General features: G+C 35.2%; 1 protein-coding gene across 6 annotated transcripts in view; it reads right to left on the reverse strand.

Annotated features, from left to right (window-relative positions):
• LRBA (LPS responsive beige-like anchor protein) overlaps nucleotides 1-16,621 on the reverse strand; it is a 766,998-nt gene that overhangs the window by 84,494 nt on the left and 665,883 nt on the right. The gene's annotated exons all lie outside the window — the stretch shown is intronic.

Below are 16,621 nucleotides of genomic sequence, written 5' to 3' on the forward strand. Positions count from 1 at the left end.
GCTCACGCCTGTAATCCCAGCACTCTGGGAGGCTAAGGTGGACAGATCATGAGGTCAGGAGTTTGAGACCAGCTTGGCCAACATGGCGAAACCCGGTCTCTACTAAAAACACAAAAATTAGCTGGGTGTGGTGGCCTGCGCCTGTAATCCCAAGTACTCAGGAGGCTGAGGCAGGAGAATCGCTTGAACCTGGAAGGCGGAAGTTGCAGTGAGCCAAGATCACGCCATTGCACTCCAGCCTGGATGACAAGAGCGAAACTCCATCTCAAAACAACAACAACAACAACAACAACAACAACAACAACAACAACAGCAACAACAAAAACTTATCTGATGGCCTAGTTTCTACCAGAATCTGTCCTCCTTTGTTTACAAGTAGAGGTTTTCCGGCACTTGGCATAATTAATTATACTAAATGTGTAAGTTTCAGTATTCTTCTACTGTACTGACAGCACTAAGGAGCAGGACTGGGCCTATCTTGGTCACATTTGTAACTCAGAGCCTGACAGGTACTCGATTTATGCTTCAAAGAAAGGAGGCCGTACAAGGCAAAGACTATTTTGGGAAACTAAATGTGAAAATGTTAAAAATTTACTATCCACTTGAAATATTTATTATTTTTCTAGAATTAAAATATTTTGTAGTCTATTTCAACATCCGTAACCAAATTATTTAGTTATGTTGATTGAGTTCTTATGCTAACAAATTAGATCTTGTTGGGGATGCTTATAATTACTGAATTTTTATTCTAGGTATTAATATCAAACCTGACCAAATATTTGATGCTATTAACATAACAGTGCCCGATAAATAATGAATGAACACAATCAAGTAGTTGGTTGAGATCCTAGGCACAAGATCCATTTCCTATCCATCATTATATTCCCAGTTACTAGTGCTGTGCCTAAAACATAATAGATGCCAATAAATGTTTGGTGAATTTAATAACATTATAAATACTAAAGAGTTCTAAAAACTGAAGAGATTTTTTAGGAAAGTATTCATCTTTATATTATTTAATATTGTTCAAAATCATTCCAACATAAAAGTTTAGCATTATGGATTAGTTTAACAATAAATAATTATATTAAAATCAAAGAGTTTTCAAACATAAACTCTGAAGCTTAATTAAAAGTATACAGTAAGCCGGGTGCGGTGACTCATGCCTGTAATCCCACCACTTTGGGAGGCCGAGGCAGGCAGATCACAAGGTCAGGAGATTGAGACCATCCTGGCTAACACAGTGAAACCCTGTCTCTGCTAAAAATACAAAAAATTAGCTGGGCGTGGCGGCGGGCGCCTGTAGTCCCAGCTACTTGGGAGGCTGAGGCAGGAGAACGGCATGAATCCAGAAGGTGGAGCTTGCAGCGAGCCGAGATGGCGCGACTGCACTAGAGCCTGGGCGACAGAGTGAGACTTTGTCTCGAAAAAAATAAAAATAAAAATAAAAAAGTATACAGTAATCCCCCCTCATCCACAGGGGTTATGTTCCAAGATCCCCAGTAGATGCCTGAATCTGCGAATAGTACCAAACCCTATACCTATATGTACTATGTTTTTTCCTATACATAAATACCTATGATAAAGTTTAATTTATAAATTAGGCACAGTAAGAGATAAACAACAATAACAACAAACTTGAACAATAATGATATACTGTAAAAATGTATATACCATAATAAATGTTATGTAAATGTGGTCTCTGTCTCTACCTCAAAGTATCTGATTGTACTGTACTCACACATTTTCAGACCTTAGTTAAACACAGGTAACTAGAATTCTGGAAAGCAAAACTGTGGATAAGGAGGAGACTGCTATACCAACTTATATCTGGTAATGTATCTCATTGAAATTGATTCTTATTTTTAGAGAAGTCTATGATTGTGATGTATTTTCAGTATGGCTTGCTGCTATGTTATAAGAGATCTGCTAGTTTTAAAACAAAACTGACCAACTTATATAGCAAATAACCAATGTGATATAAACCATCTTGTGACAAAAGACATTCCTATTCCTTTACATGTGGACACTTGTGTAAAGATATGCTTTATTAAAATAAGTACCTATGAAAAAGAAATGTTTATAAATACAAAAAATATATTTCCTTTAATATTTAACACAGCTTCACAATATTATCACAAATATAAAATTGAAAACATAATTTTGTAAACAAAACTCTAGGCAATTCTCACATTCCAAAGTATACCTCAAATGAAATATGCCTTACAAATATTTAGCTAGTTTCAATTGAGAAAGTTACTGTTTTAGACATCTCTTTTAAAATGCTTTACATTTACAAATTTATTAAACAGATATGACAACACAAAACTGCTTCACATGTTACTTGAAATAAGAAGAGAGAAGCTTATGATAACTTTAAGTAAATGCCTATTTTAAGTACATAAATTTGAAAAAAATCTAGGAACTACTAATGCAAGTTACACACAGAAATGATACGTTGGTTTCATTAACTGAGACCTTGGGTAGGGATGGGGGTAGGGGGTAGGCACATTTACAATGACACATAAAAACAGCAATTGTCTTAATTTGTGTGCAGTGCACTCCACACAAAAGCCCTAAATATGTTCAAATTAGAGCAAGCTGCTTGATTGTCACTGCAGTCTCATGTCACATTAATGCATGACAAACATTAAACCATACACTTAAATGGCAATTTATATCATTTAAATGTTTACTGCCAGACTAGCTCATCACTCATTTAAATGTGACTTTCTGACAGCTAATTTCAGTTAATTTTCTCCAATTCACTTAATTAGAACTTTCAATCAGGGAAGGACCTACACATATCTTCGTGCTTACATCCTTTTTGGTGGCTGTTCGAAATCTGAGTTCATAAACTGCCGAAAAGCTCTATTATAACAGATTAGCATGTAATATCTCTGAGTTTGCAAAAAATATGACTCTGTGAAGCAAACTTAGAGTATATACTCTTAGAAAGAATCTATACTTATTTAAGTAAATAGTACTCTTGCCAGTAGTGTAAATAAAAAACATGTAGTTCATATACACACACTAGTGAAACAATAAAAAAAAACCCTGCATCCAAGCTAATTAAAAATTAATGATTTCAAAATTGTTTAATAAGATAAAACAGTCAGGAGTCTCTTGAGTGTCCATGGTGTTGTGATTTGAGACCATAAAATTCTAGAAGGCTCAGCAAATGACAAAGTACAAATGTATTTCCTCAATATTAAAGCTCTAAAAACTAGGGCAATTTTATTTTATGTATCACCAGACAAAGAACTGTTGAGTTTTCGTTATAGCTGACTACTTCTTTATGCACACTCAAAATGGTAAAGTTGGTTAGATTTCAATGCTTAAAGCTTTGTATCTTGATACTGCATCAGAATTTTAAGCAAAAATGCTGAAAGGAAAGCTACTGTGTGCTCATATCAAGCTGCAAACACACATGCAGAGATCGCCACAATGTCATGGTTCAGACCTCACCTTACATTGTCATAGGTCAGTCCTTAAGGAATTGACCAGTAATTTGCGGAACTATTGGCAAAATCACTTCCAGAAGTTGATAAACACGTTACCTTCATGAATAAACTTTAAATAATTTCTCAAACACTCAACTAAAACTTCCATTAGTCAGCTTCAAGCATGTCTTGCAATACACCAAAGCTTTAAAAAGGGAACTAAAAGAATAATGTGGTAAGTATAAGAGAATTCCAAGAAGTTTCAAAGTCATTTCAGTACAAAGTCAGTTCAGAACTTTAATATCCTTTTGCTATCAGTGAATGACAACTACCTAACCAAAAATAGGTAATGTACTTAAGACTTGAGGGAAGAGAGAAGGACAGGCAGGAAGAAATTAAGGGAAAAAATACAAACAATATAATTCAAAATGGAATACCCTGAGGTTTCCTTTTATAACTCCCATTTTTAAGATTTAAAAACATAAATCATGAAACCTATATTAAAATACCTTTTTTATATACTGATTTTTTAAAAAAATTCTTCATATACAGAAAATTCTCATTTAGATCTACATTTTTAGTTACAAAAAAATGAAAAATGCCAGTGGAATGTTGAGCATTTGAGATTTTTCAAAGCCTTCAAAACCGACAGTCCTCATTAAGCCTGGAGTTAAATACGGTTTGCAGCTAGGGGATAGTAACATTCTTCCCATGCTGCTCTCAAACCTAACCAATCAATTGTTAGTACTCCCCTAGCAGGCTGCATACATCATTTACATCCAATGTGTGCTCTGAGTAAAATTTGTAAAAAAGAAAATCCACTAAAATGTCCAACACAATACAATAATATTCAACTCATCTGAGTTATTATAAAATAAATCAGTAACTAATGTCCAATTGTTAAGGATCAGATAAGACTATGAAAAGACTATCATATGAAGCCTCACATGAATTGTCAATCCAATCCAGGGGGACTCATATTAGTGTTGACAAACTGTCTTGGGGCTGATATCTGTTTTTTTTAATGAGATCTATTAGGCAGAGTAAAAGACTTCAGATATGCTAAAAACTACAGTATACAGATGTCAAATACACTTATTACTAACTTTCATTTGTTTGTTCTGCATACAGAATATCAACAAATTAAAGCTTTAATATTATGAAGATAATAGTAAATTATTCATAAATAGGTTTTTATAACCCTGTGTCAGAAATAATTACAAAGTGTGTGTGTGTATATATATATGTGTCTGTGTGCATGTTTAGCAAATCTCACTGAAAGAACACAATCTATGCTTTCCTGAAACTAACCCACTTAAGAAGTAGATTATTTCTTTATAAAAAGTGTTATATAAAATTATTCTTGTTTTCTATAGTGGAGTCAAAAAACATGATAACATATAGAAATAGCTTTTTCTGAGAAACTCTAGGCTATTTGAGAATAAAAATTCTAAACTGAAAGGCATAAACCATGTATTTAATCTACACATGCATTAGTGATACACTAGCAATTTCCTTTTGCTTTCAAAAAACCAAATTTTTGCCAATGTGAAAATTATGTAAAAATCAAGAAAACCAATTTCAATCAACAAAGGAAATTATTAGATAACTGTTTACCTCAAGACCAAGAAACCTTATTTGTTTATTATTTATGTTTCTCATACTTGTCATTCCCAGCTTAATGCTAATATTTACTTATTCTTTGGCTAAACATTCTCATACCACTCCATTAAGAAAAGAAACTAAATAAAAACTAGTGATATATATGAAATAAATGATTTTTATAAAAACTTAAATAAAAAGATCAAATATTCTTTATACATTCTTTATGACCAGAGAGAATAGGCCTAGGCAGCCCAGATAAACGTTTCTGCACACCTGTCCTACTACTTCCGCTCCCAGGCTTCTAGAAGGCCCAAGGTACAAAGGTTCTGAGACATAAAATACCATAGCTGTAAGTTTCAAAAGTGAAATGAAAATCACTGATTAACCCTCCTGACTTTGATATACATTTACTTATAAGATGTATTTAATCATATTTATAATGAATGAAACATCCATTTTGTAAAATTTTAATTGTACTTTTAATTAAGAGTCTTAATTCATTTGAACATAGATAATATGTTTTAAAGGAACTGACATTTAGATTGGCAAGGTGGTAATATACAAAGTTATAAACTTGGAATTTTAAGTATTTTTCATTTTAAATCCATGTAATACGGCCTTCTTCCTATACAAACACATACACAGAGATTTAAAATGAACTGGTCTGTTATGTTTGCATGTGCTGGATTTCAAACACTAGTGGTAATGTTTCCTTAACATTGATATATGACCTTTGTAATTTACATTGAAGAAAGCTGTTTTTTTCAGCCTAATTAGAACTGTTTCAAATTTTCCTGCTAAATATATGATATAAAGTCCTTTCAACTTTTTTATTCTAGAGTTTCTTTCCATGTCAACTTTGTTCCAATCAAAATATGCTTTGAATTAAATGATTTTGATTGAATATGTGGATCACATTTCACTTCTAAGATGTAAAGTCCAAAAAGGAAAAGTTTAGCCTGTTCAAACAAAGCAAGAGCAGCCACTTTGCGGAAAGCTATTCACATTTAAGAAGACTGACAAATTGTTTGTGTGCACCATTAGGTCTAGTTTCTGCAATAGTTGCCAGATTTCCTGTCCCCCTAATAAGATGCATTAACTCCTTAAATGCTGGCTCTGAATTTGCAGTGAATCTGAGTGACTTTAGCAAATTTCAATTTTATTTATAGGTAAATTTCGTTATTTGAAATGAATCTAAAGAAAATAAAAGAAAATTTGTGTTAACTATGTTGTATCAAAACTTTCTAACGAAGGTCACAGAAAATTAACATTTTTTCATATTGGATGGATATAAATTTAGAATACAAATATGTTTTATAAATGGGGCTTGCCAGAAGTGACAAATTCACATCAATTCTCATTAAAAAAAAAATGCATCAATTTAACTAATTTAAAGATTATGTCTTCAGGTAAAACACAATGGAAATATGTAATAAACTAAAATCCATTAATATGAGCATCAATTTCCTCTATACTGATTATATATAAATCACAATGCTTCAGACTTCAGCTGTTTATCTTAATATACATATATATCAAAAATGTGAAACAAGCTTTATACTATTTACAAATAACAGTTTAATTTTGAGAGCTTAAAAATATGTGTGAAGTTGTGACATTAAGATTAATAAGTCTTGAGGCCCAAGAAGGTAAAAATGGACGATCAAAGATTTAGGGAAAAAACTGTGGGATGCTAAGAATAAAAATTGTTATCAGACAGTTTTAAAAAATGAAATTTAGTCAACAACATATTGAAGTTCAGCCTGCAAAGCAGATAGAGAAATCACGAAAAGGGGTTCTGTACTTCTAAACTGTCCTTGAACTGTTGGGCAGAAGAGATATTTTGAGCCAGCAGCACACAGTTCATTTCTACATTTATATCATTACTAAAGAAAAGCGTGAGTTAGTATCGTATCTTGATATAACCATCAAGCACTCGTGCATCTTTTGGCAGGAGAATCATTCTGTCTACGATTGTTATTGTGTAGTTTTAAATGGACTAGTCAACCAGCTGTTATATATTTTACACACTGAAGGCCATGTTTCCTTTGAAATTCATAGTTTTAATCTCAACTGAAGTCTGTATTGCTGTGTGCCAAGATCAAAAGGATTAGACAAACTTGCACAATTACCTTCCTTTTCAGAGAGATGATTTTTAAAAAATGTTTAAAATACTCCTATATACTGACATTTTATCCAACTATTTTCTTTAGAACTACAGAACATTAAAACATTTAATTAACATTTCAACGTTAGGTCACTTTTCATCTAAAATCTAGGAATTCACAACATACAGATATGTTAAACTAATTACAGTATCACACATAGGGATATTGAGCTTTAAAAAAAAATGCTAGTAAAAATGGATGGGGAAAATTATACCTATTTCTTGTATGTGTTTGCATTTTGCAAGCCTTTGTTCAGAAAATAATTCATAAAGCTTACAGTGATATATATGCAGCAAGATACATTTAACAAAAGAGAAGTGAGGCAGTGCAAAATTTAAAATAAAGAGATATCACATAAAAACCATGAAATTCCAAAATACTTGTTTTAACAAATCTATATATGATGAGCTATGTATTTGCTGCTAAGCTTTCTAGCAGGCAACATAAAGAAAGAAACACGAACAATTACAGGAGACAAAAATGAACATAATGTAAAAACAAACCAGATGGCCTGGAAAAACACATTATTTCTATTTGTAAGATAAGAAATTCCTCCCTTGGCAATATGATGGAATCCAGGTATGCAACTCTCAGAGGGGCTGAGTTAATCCTGAGATAGATTTAAACTATAGACAAACGGGGAGACCACATATTCTTCAGATAATCTTGCACAAACATTATTTCTCTTAGGGAGGCTTTGAATGGTAGGTTCTAGATTGTGCTACATGACAAGTACCTGGAATGCAGCCATTTTATTTTGTAAGTTAGATGTAGAGCTAATATGCTTCAATAACAGGTAAACTGAGTCCCAGGACTAATAACCTCTTAAGAATGTGAAGAGCATAACGAGAAGGACACATCCTGTATGAAAGGCAGGCTCACCATCACTTGGAAGGTAGACTAGCCTACCTTAAAACAGGCTTAAAGGTAAACTTTCTCACACAGATAAATATGTATGAAAAACTTTCAAATTCCAAACATGATGCTCTAATATTTACAGACATTAAAATGTTTAAAACAGGTAGACTAGATGTTCGACTCTTTAAAAAATTAGTAAAGTATCCCTAGAAACTTAATGTTGAGGACTTTAAGTTGCTGTTATGCTTTCTAAGATAAACTAGTTATAAACATAGTTATAAGTAATTAAAATATTAATCTAAAGTGGTCAATTATCCACCTAGGTATAGAAAATGAATAGGTTTCCTCTTCAGCAGCCATCACAAAAGGTATTAATTTACTGTATGAACTCCTGTAGGTTTTATATTATATAGTCAGTTACAAAAGGAAGGAAAACAAAATAAGAAAAATTTAATCCCTTCCCATTTGCTTATCCATATAGATCTGATAAATACTAGCAGTCTCTTGCCTTTGAAGATGGCCAGACCAGAATCTCTACTTATTGCCAGATGTAGTTTAATCTCATGAGGATTCCAGACAAAAACAAGGAGCTGTCTGCATGGCACCAATGATTCCCTGGACTTACTGCCATAAACTTATACTGGCAAATCAAAATCCTTGGCAAAGTAGAACATTTATTATGTCATGACTCCTAAGAATATCCAATAAAGAAAAACTTGAATTAAAACAAAAGCAAAAGTTGCTGAATATAAAGCATTAAGTTCAGCCAGAGAATCAAATTACATCTGCACTTACTTTGTGTATGCGATTGTATACTTGTATATTATATAGGACTAAAAGTATACATTCTGCAACTTTCTATTAATGTTAGCATCTCTCTAATCTATTCATTCAATAAATATTTATTGAGTGGTTACTAATGGTCTTGTGCTAGACTCTGGAGATACTGAAATGAGACATCCCTTTGGAAGAAGAGTGGGGAGCAAAAGGTCAGCTCTAAGACTACTACCATAGTCTAAGTGAGAGGTAGTGAGAACCTCAGTCAAGAAAATAGCATCAGGAGTGAAGAGGGGACAGATTTCAGAAAGATTTTAGATACAAGTTATTACTTACAGCAACTGATTACCAGTGTGAGGGGTGAAGAAAAACGAATGTAGGGTGATCAGTTTGGACCTTAACCATAATAAAGGAGAAACTGTTTACATGGTAAAAGATTAGTTGAGTTTTGAACTTAGTATTAATATTTTGGACTTTCTTTAATAGGCTTGAAATTAACCCTAGGCCTTTGCTTTGGATCTAAGGCTAAGAATTTTAATGGAAGTTTGCATACTATTAAAGTATTAAAATATGCTTGACCAGGTGCGGTGACTCACGCCTGTGATCCCAGCACCTTGGGAGGCCGAAGTGGGTGGATCACGAGGTCAGGAGTTCAAGACCAGCCTGGCCAACAAGGTGAAACCCCATCTCTACTAAAAAATACAAAAATTAGCTGGGCGTGGTGGCATGCATCTGTAATCCCAGCTACTCAGGAGGCTGAGGCAGGAGAATCTCTTGAATCCAGGAGGCAGAGGTTGCAATGAGCCAAGATCACACCACTGCACTCCAGCCTGGTGACAGAGAAAGACTCAGTCTCAAAAAAAACAAAAAAAAAAAAACAACAAAAAAAGAAAGTATGCTTATGTTCAATAGTGGAATGCACAGGCCAAAAAAATTCTGTGTAACAAAATCACCCCAAGGATTTTTATACCAGTGCTGTCCAACAGAAATATATCCATGCCAGATATGCAATTTAAAATTGTCTAGTAGCCACATTTTTTTAATTTATAAAAAATATTTTTTTAAAAAATGAGACAGGGCCTTGCTGTGTTGCCCAGGACAGTCTTGAACTCCTGAGTTCAAGCAAACCTCTTGCCTTGGCCTTCCAAATTGCTGGGATTACAGGTGTAAGTCACCATGGCCTGCCTATAGTAGCCACGTTTTAAAAAGTGGAAAAAAAAAAAAAAAGGCAAAACTGTTTTAATTACATAGTAATATTTTATCAAGAATATACAAAATATCATTTCAACATGTAATCAACATAAAAATTATTTTGTATTAAATCTCAGAAATCTGGTATACATTTTACACTTACAATGAACAGCACATGTTGATCAGACTAGCTACATTTCAAGTGATCAACAACCACGTATGACTCGTGGTTATCAACTGGACGGTGAGGCTTTATTCAGTTCCAAACACTGAATCTGCATCCAGATTTTGATTCAAGACAGAATGCAGGAGTTAACAATACTTAACACTTTTAAAATACACCTTATCTTACTGAAAATAAAGATAACCCTTACAAAGTACAAAGTAACTGCCAGACTAAAATGACCTTCAATGCAGTTTTGAAGAGGCTATTACAATTCTCAGTGCCATGAAGAATGGCTATACCTTAGAAAATGACAGCAGAAATATAACATCTTCAAGTGTGAAACAGACATAATGTCCTACAGTGTAGATTCTTCAGCTACTTATAGATCTCTGAAGAAATGTGGCAGCATCTGAAAGAGGGCATTATGACTATCCTCTAAACAATAAAGGTAAAAGGGCTAATTCTACCAACTATGTTGTCATCTATAAACTTTCCATTCTTAAAGGTCCTTAGAGTTCTTACATTTTGGCTACTCAGCTCTATCAGTTATGTCCTTTAAGAATTACCATATAGCCATAGACTACAACTTAGTATAGGGGACATAATCTTTGCTGAAAGTCAGATATATGAAATCTGTAATGTGCATGTATTCACAAAACTCATAAAAAACACTTCATTTTAGTAGCAGATAACAAGTCTCTGTCTACTTCTAGAGATGTTTTAACATCTACAGTAACACTCTGAGTCCCAAAATTTTGGGTCTGAGTCTTTCTGCATTTTCAATTGAATAATGATTAGTTAATAGGGTCAGTCTTTTAAAATTATTATTTTATTTATTTATTTATTTATTTATTTATTTATTTATTTTGAGAGGGAGTCTCGCTCTGTCGCCAGGGCTGGAGTGCAGTGGTGCGATCTCAGCTCACTGCAAGCTCTACCTCCCGGGTTTACGCCATTCTCCTGCCTCAGCCTCCCAAGTAGCTGGGACTACAGGCGCCCGCCACCTCGCCTGGCTAGTTTTTTGTAGTTTTTAGTAGAGACAGGGTTTCACCGTGTTAGCCAGGATGGTCTCGATCTCCTGACCTCGTGATCCACCCGTCTTGGCCTCCCAAAGTGCTGGGATTACAGGCTTGAGCCACCGCGCCCGGCCAAAATTATTTTCAAGTAGCCATGAATACATGTGCAATATGAGGTCAACAACAGAGACTTCTCGCAAGAGTTAAATACATTTGTTATTTATGTTTCCTTATCTCCCTTTCACTTCTTAACTTGTTTCTCCTCTTTCTGTTACAGGCACACCACTGAAAATGTTTTTGCAAAGATTACTAACTGTCTGAATCCAATGAATGCTCATCTTTTCTCATTTCACCTCTGCATTATGGTGTTTGTTTCTCTTTCTTCTTCTCACTTGACACTGTCTCTCCAGATTCTCTTTCTACATTTCTGATTTTCCTATTCATTTTCTTAATATAGGGTCTTTTTCCTCTAACATTTCAGTGTTTATTCTCCTTAAGATTCAGTCCCAGGCCCTCTGCCTCTGGTACAACCCAGGCTAGATGAGCCACACTTCAATTACTTCAACCGACAATTACTACCCTCTCTGGAGTTTCAAATCCAAAACGCCAACTGCCATCACACTACTTTTTTTTTTTTTGAGACTGAGTCGCACTCTGTCGCCCAGGCTAGACTGCAGTGGCGCAATCTCAGCTCACTGCAAGCTCCACCTCCCGGGTTCACACCATTCTCCTGCCTTAGCTTCCCGAGTAGCTGGGACTACAGGCACCCACGACCACGCCTGGCTAATTTTTGTATTTTTAGTAGAGATGGAGTTTCACTGTGTTAGCCAGGATGGTCTCGATCTCCTGACCATGTGATCCGCCCGCCTCGGCCTCCCAAAGTGCTGGGATTATAGGCATGAGCCACTGTGCCTGGCCCATCACACTACTTTTTTTGCTGTGCTTCACATAACTCAAACTTAATATATCAAAAACCAAATGAAGAGTATTTCCTCTGACACTTGCTCCTTTTCTTGTCTTTCTGGTGAGGGACTAGGTCCTTCATCTAGCCAGCCAATTCAGAAATGTGGCAGTCATCCTGACTTCTCCTTTCCCCTCTCCCTACAAAACTTTATCTCATCAGACAATAAGCCTCCTAAATATCTTCCCAATTCATTCTTTCTTTTCCTTTCACTGGGACTACCTTTGGTTTCATGCTTCATTATTTCTTTGTTCAGTTATTCTATCGGTATCCAAACTGTTTCTTTACCTCTAAACTTTCCCTCTTCAATCCCTCCTCCATATGAACTGCTATCTAAAACCTAGCCAAGTCACTGCTCTCCTCAAAACTTTTCTCCTTTCCCTAAAGCAGTGGATCTCCAACTTTAACACACACCAAAATTAGCTGGAGAACTTGTTAAAACAGGCTCCAATCCATAGTCACAATCTCTGTTTCAGTAGATCAGGGGCAGAGTCCAAGAATTTGCCCTTATAACAAGATCTCAGGTGATATTGATGCTGCTGGTCCAGGAACTCCTTTTGGCCACCACCTCCCCAAAGAAAAAAGTTCATACTATTTACGAGGCATTAAAGATTTTTCGTATAATCTGCCTCCAGCCATAAATTTCCATACACACCACTCACAGTTCTCAAACACATACTTCAGTCTACCATCTGAATTAAGTTTAGCTCATGTGGCTGCATGCAGTGGCTCATGCCTGTATTCCCAGCACACTGGGAGGCTGAGATAGGTGGGTCACTTGAGCCCAGGAGTTCAAGATTAGCCTGGCAGCCTGGGCAACATGATGAAACCCCATCTCTACTAAAAATACAAAAAATAAAAAATAGCAAGGCATGGTAGAGTGCTTGTAGTCCCAGCTACTTGGGAGGCACATGTGGGAGGATCACTTGAGCCTGGGCAGTTGAGGCTGCAGTGAGCTGTGATTGTGCCACCGTACTCCAGCCTCGGCGACAGAGTGTGACCTTGTCTCAAAAAACAAAGCAAAACAAAACCAAAAACTGTTTAGCTCATGTGCAGTACTATAACCTTGGTATCTTTGTCCACACAGCTTCTTATATCTGTAATGTCCATTCCATCATCTTACTCCCTGCCTGGCAAACCCCTATTCATTCTCAAAGACTAAGGTTCAATGTGGGTTCCTTGGCTAAGCCTTCCTCAACCTTCCCCAGAAACAGAACAAGGCATTTCCTCTTTGGGTCCCAGAATATATATTTATTCTCTCTCTTTCTCTCTTTGTGTCTCTCCCTATGTATAATGTTAAATGCTTTCATGGTAATCATGCTACTCCTTCATGGTATATATTACAAGTATCATATTTATTATATTACATGTTATCACAAGTTATATATTTGTTTACTTTTTTATTTATTATCTATCTCCCTTACTAAACAATAAATTCCAAAAGGGCAGGTACTATATACCATCTTTCTCACTGTTGTATATCCAGTATGTAGTAGGTACTCACAAAATATTTGTAGAATGAATGACTATATCACTTAATCTATTTCTCTAATTAGTTACTGTCATGTCTGTGTGCTTCTCATAATGGCAGCCCCAAAGGGCAGGTGTCACAGTCTTCCAATTTTGTGATCACAGATCTAATTATCCAGTAGGCCCCTAATACATGTCTGTTGAATGAATGAATGGCATTTAAGAAATTCTTCTGATTTACCACAATTCAATGTCTATGCTGAGGGACTGCGATCTTAAAGCACTGTATAAGAAGCGTGAAATTGACCATAGCCACTTTACTTGGTTGATACAGTGCCGGTTTGCCAGGGTTATAGAAAATGTGAAAAATTTCTGTGATTACTAGCCACTGCAAAATGAGCTGTCTGCAGTTTGTTAACCATGCAATCAAATTTGAGGTAGAATGATTACATGGGAAGGAAAAAAAGTGAAGTGGATATTAAAGTATCATCTTTCAAGGTTTTATTTTCTCTTCAATAGTGTCCAGAAGAGAGATGCAAATGATATCCCTAATACACTTGACAAAGGTTCAAGAAAGTCAGTATGCTATGCAAAGAAAATGCATCTAGTTGGAAATGCACTGTCCAACTAGACAACCACCACCACACTATAACAATACCGGTAGCACTTAACATTTAGTGAATATTTATGCTGTGCCCAGCTTTATGCTAAATGTTTTACATGGATTATTTTATTTAACCTAATCCTATGAGATAAGCACCACAGTTTTAAAAACTTTTACAAATGAAGCTAAGAATGCTTAAACAAATTGTCTGATGTCACACAGTTAGTAAATGTCAGAGTTGTGACCTGAACCCAGATTTCTCTGACTCCTAAAGCCATATTAACCACAACACATCTTTTTCAACCAAAATTGCATTATGAAACTCTAAAAATATGAAACCATTACATAACATGGATTACTTTTCATTGGTTTCACATACATCATTTAGAAATACTAGTAATAAGTATTGCTGAGTATGTACTAAATCTGGTATGCCATGTTGATGTGGAGGCTTTATTTACAGGTTTTACTGTTCTTTCAACTGGTTTTTTGCTTTGACACATGCATTTTTAAAACGAATACATTCACCTTGTATTACAGCTTTTCTGTTTTATTAACTGGAATGTAAGCTCCTAGAAGGTATAGATTATACCTGTATTCTTGGAACTGAGCATATAGTAGATGCCCAATAAATATTTATTGAGCTGGATAAGAAATTTATATTCTAGGCCTCTTTTTCATTAATTTAACCATATATTCATTATAATATTTTATATCATAATAAAATATCATAAAAATGTATATCATAAATATATACCATAATATATATACCCACACAAAGAGAGAAAGTGTGTGTGTGAGAGAGAGAGAGACAGGGTGTTACTTTGTTACTCTGGCTGGAGTGCAGTGGTGTGAACACAGCTCACTGCAGCCTTGACCTCCTGGGCTCAAGTGATCATCTTGCCTCAGCCTCCCAAGTAGCTGGAACTACAAGCATGCCACCACACCTGGCAAATTTTTATATGTTTTGTAGAGACAGAGTTTCGCCATGTTGCCCAGGCTGGTCTCAAACTCCTGGACTCAAGCAATCTGCCTGCCTTGGCCTCCCAAAGTGATGGGATTACAGGCATGAGCAACTGCACCCAGCCTCATGATGATATTTTAAAAATAAACAGCCTTTAGAGCAAGACAGAGAATGATACCAATATATTAGTTGCTAAGTCCAAATACTCTTAATAAACAACCAATCCATTAAACAAAAAAAACTATTTTAGGAATAGTTAATAATAGGAGTTCATTCTGCAAATTTTTAAACGTCCATGACATTAGCAGTGTATGAAAATGTGATTTTAGGCTGGGCACAGTGGCTCACGCCTGTAATCCCAACACTTTGGGAGGTCAAGAAGGGCAGATCACCTGAGGTCGGGAGTTTGAGACCAGCCTGACCAACATGGAGAAACCCCATCTCTACTAAAAATACAAAATTAGCTGGCTGTGGTGGCGCATGCCTGTAATCCCAGCTACTTGGGAGGCTGAGGCAGGAGAATCTCTTGAACCAGAAAGGCAGAGGTTGTGGTGAGCTGAGATTCTGCCATCGTACTCCAGCCTGGGCAACAAGGGTGAAACAGGTCTCAAAAAAAAAGTAATTTCATGTATTTTAATTTCTATATTTTGTTTTGACACATGAACTATTTGATTTCTTTAAATCAAACTACTGTACAGAAAGAACAGAGAAAATTTCCGTTATTTCCTATTTAAACATTCTCATGTAACTACCCAATTGGTTATAAGTTTCTGTTAATATTTGGAAAATATCTTAAATACTTCCACATAATAACACTGCTCAAACTATTCAAAATATTGATTAGATTTTTGTATTTTAAAAAACGTATAGCACAAACATTATTTTTGTGATTCTAATATCTCTTAAATGTACCATTTGACAAATGCTTTTAAATTAAAATACTAAAACTGATAAGAAACAACCGTGTTAAAGAGTAAGGCTGTTCTGAGATTTTTTTAAAAGTCTTTCAGACAACTCCTATGATAGCTGGTAAGACACATTAGAATACTATAAAATACGAGTTGGAATCACTATCTTTATTAGATTAGGAGAACTGAATAAAGGACATAACTGTATTCACTCTGAGGCTACTATATTCCTTCTTTGTTCTTCAAAAATATAACTCTTTCTGTAGAATGTCTACCATTGTAGTTAAATTCAACTCATAGGATACAGTTATAAGGTCAGAATCCAGCAAAATATATTAGAAGCAATCTAAGCATTTAAATTTTTCTTAAATATGAGGTGAAAAGACAAACAGCATGGCAAGAGTTAATTGAAACATTCCTGTTTGAGAGACTGCACCGAGGAGTGGGGGCTGGTGGACAGTGAGAGGAGGGAGCTAGGCCGAGAGATGCA

Source organism: Macaca mulatta, chromosome 5 (assembly GCF_049350105.2).
Source record: "Macaca mulatta isolate MMU2019108-1 chromosome 5, T2T-MMU8v2.0, whole genome shotgun sequence".
NCBI lineage: Eukaryota > Metazoa > Chordata > Mammalia > Primates > Cercopithecidae > Macaca > Macaca mulatta.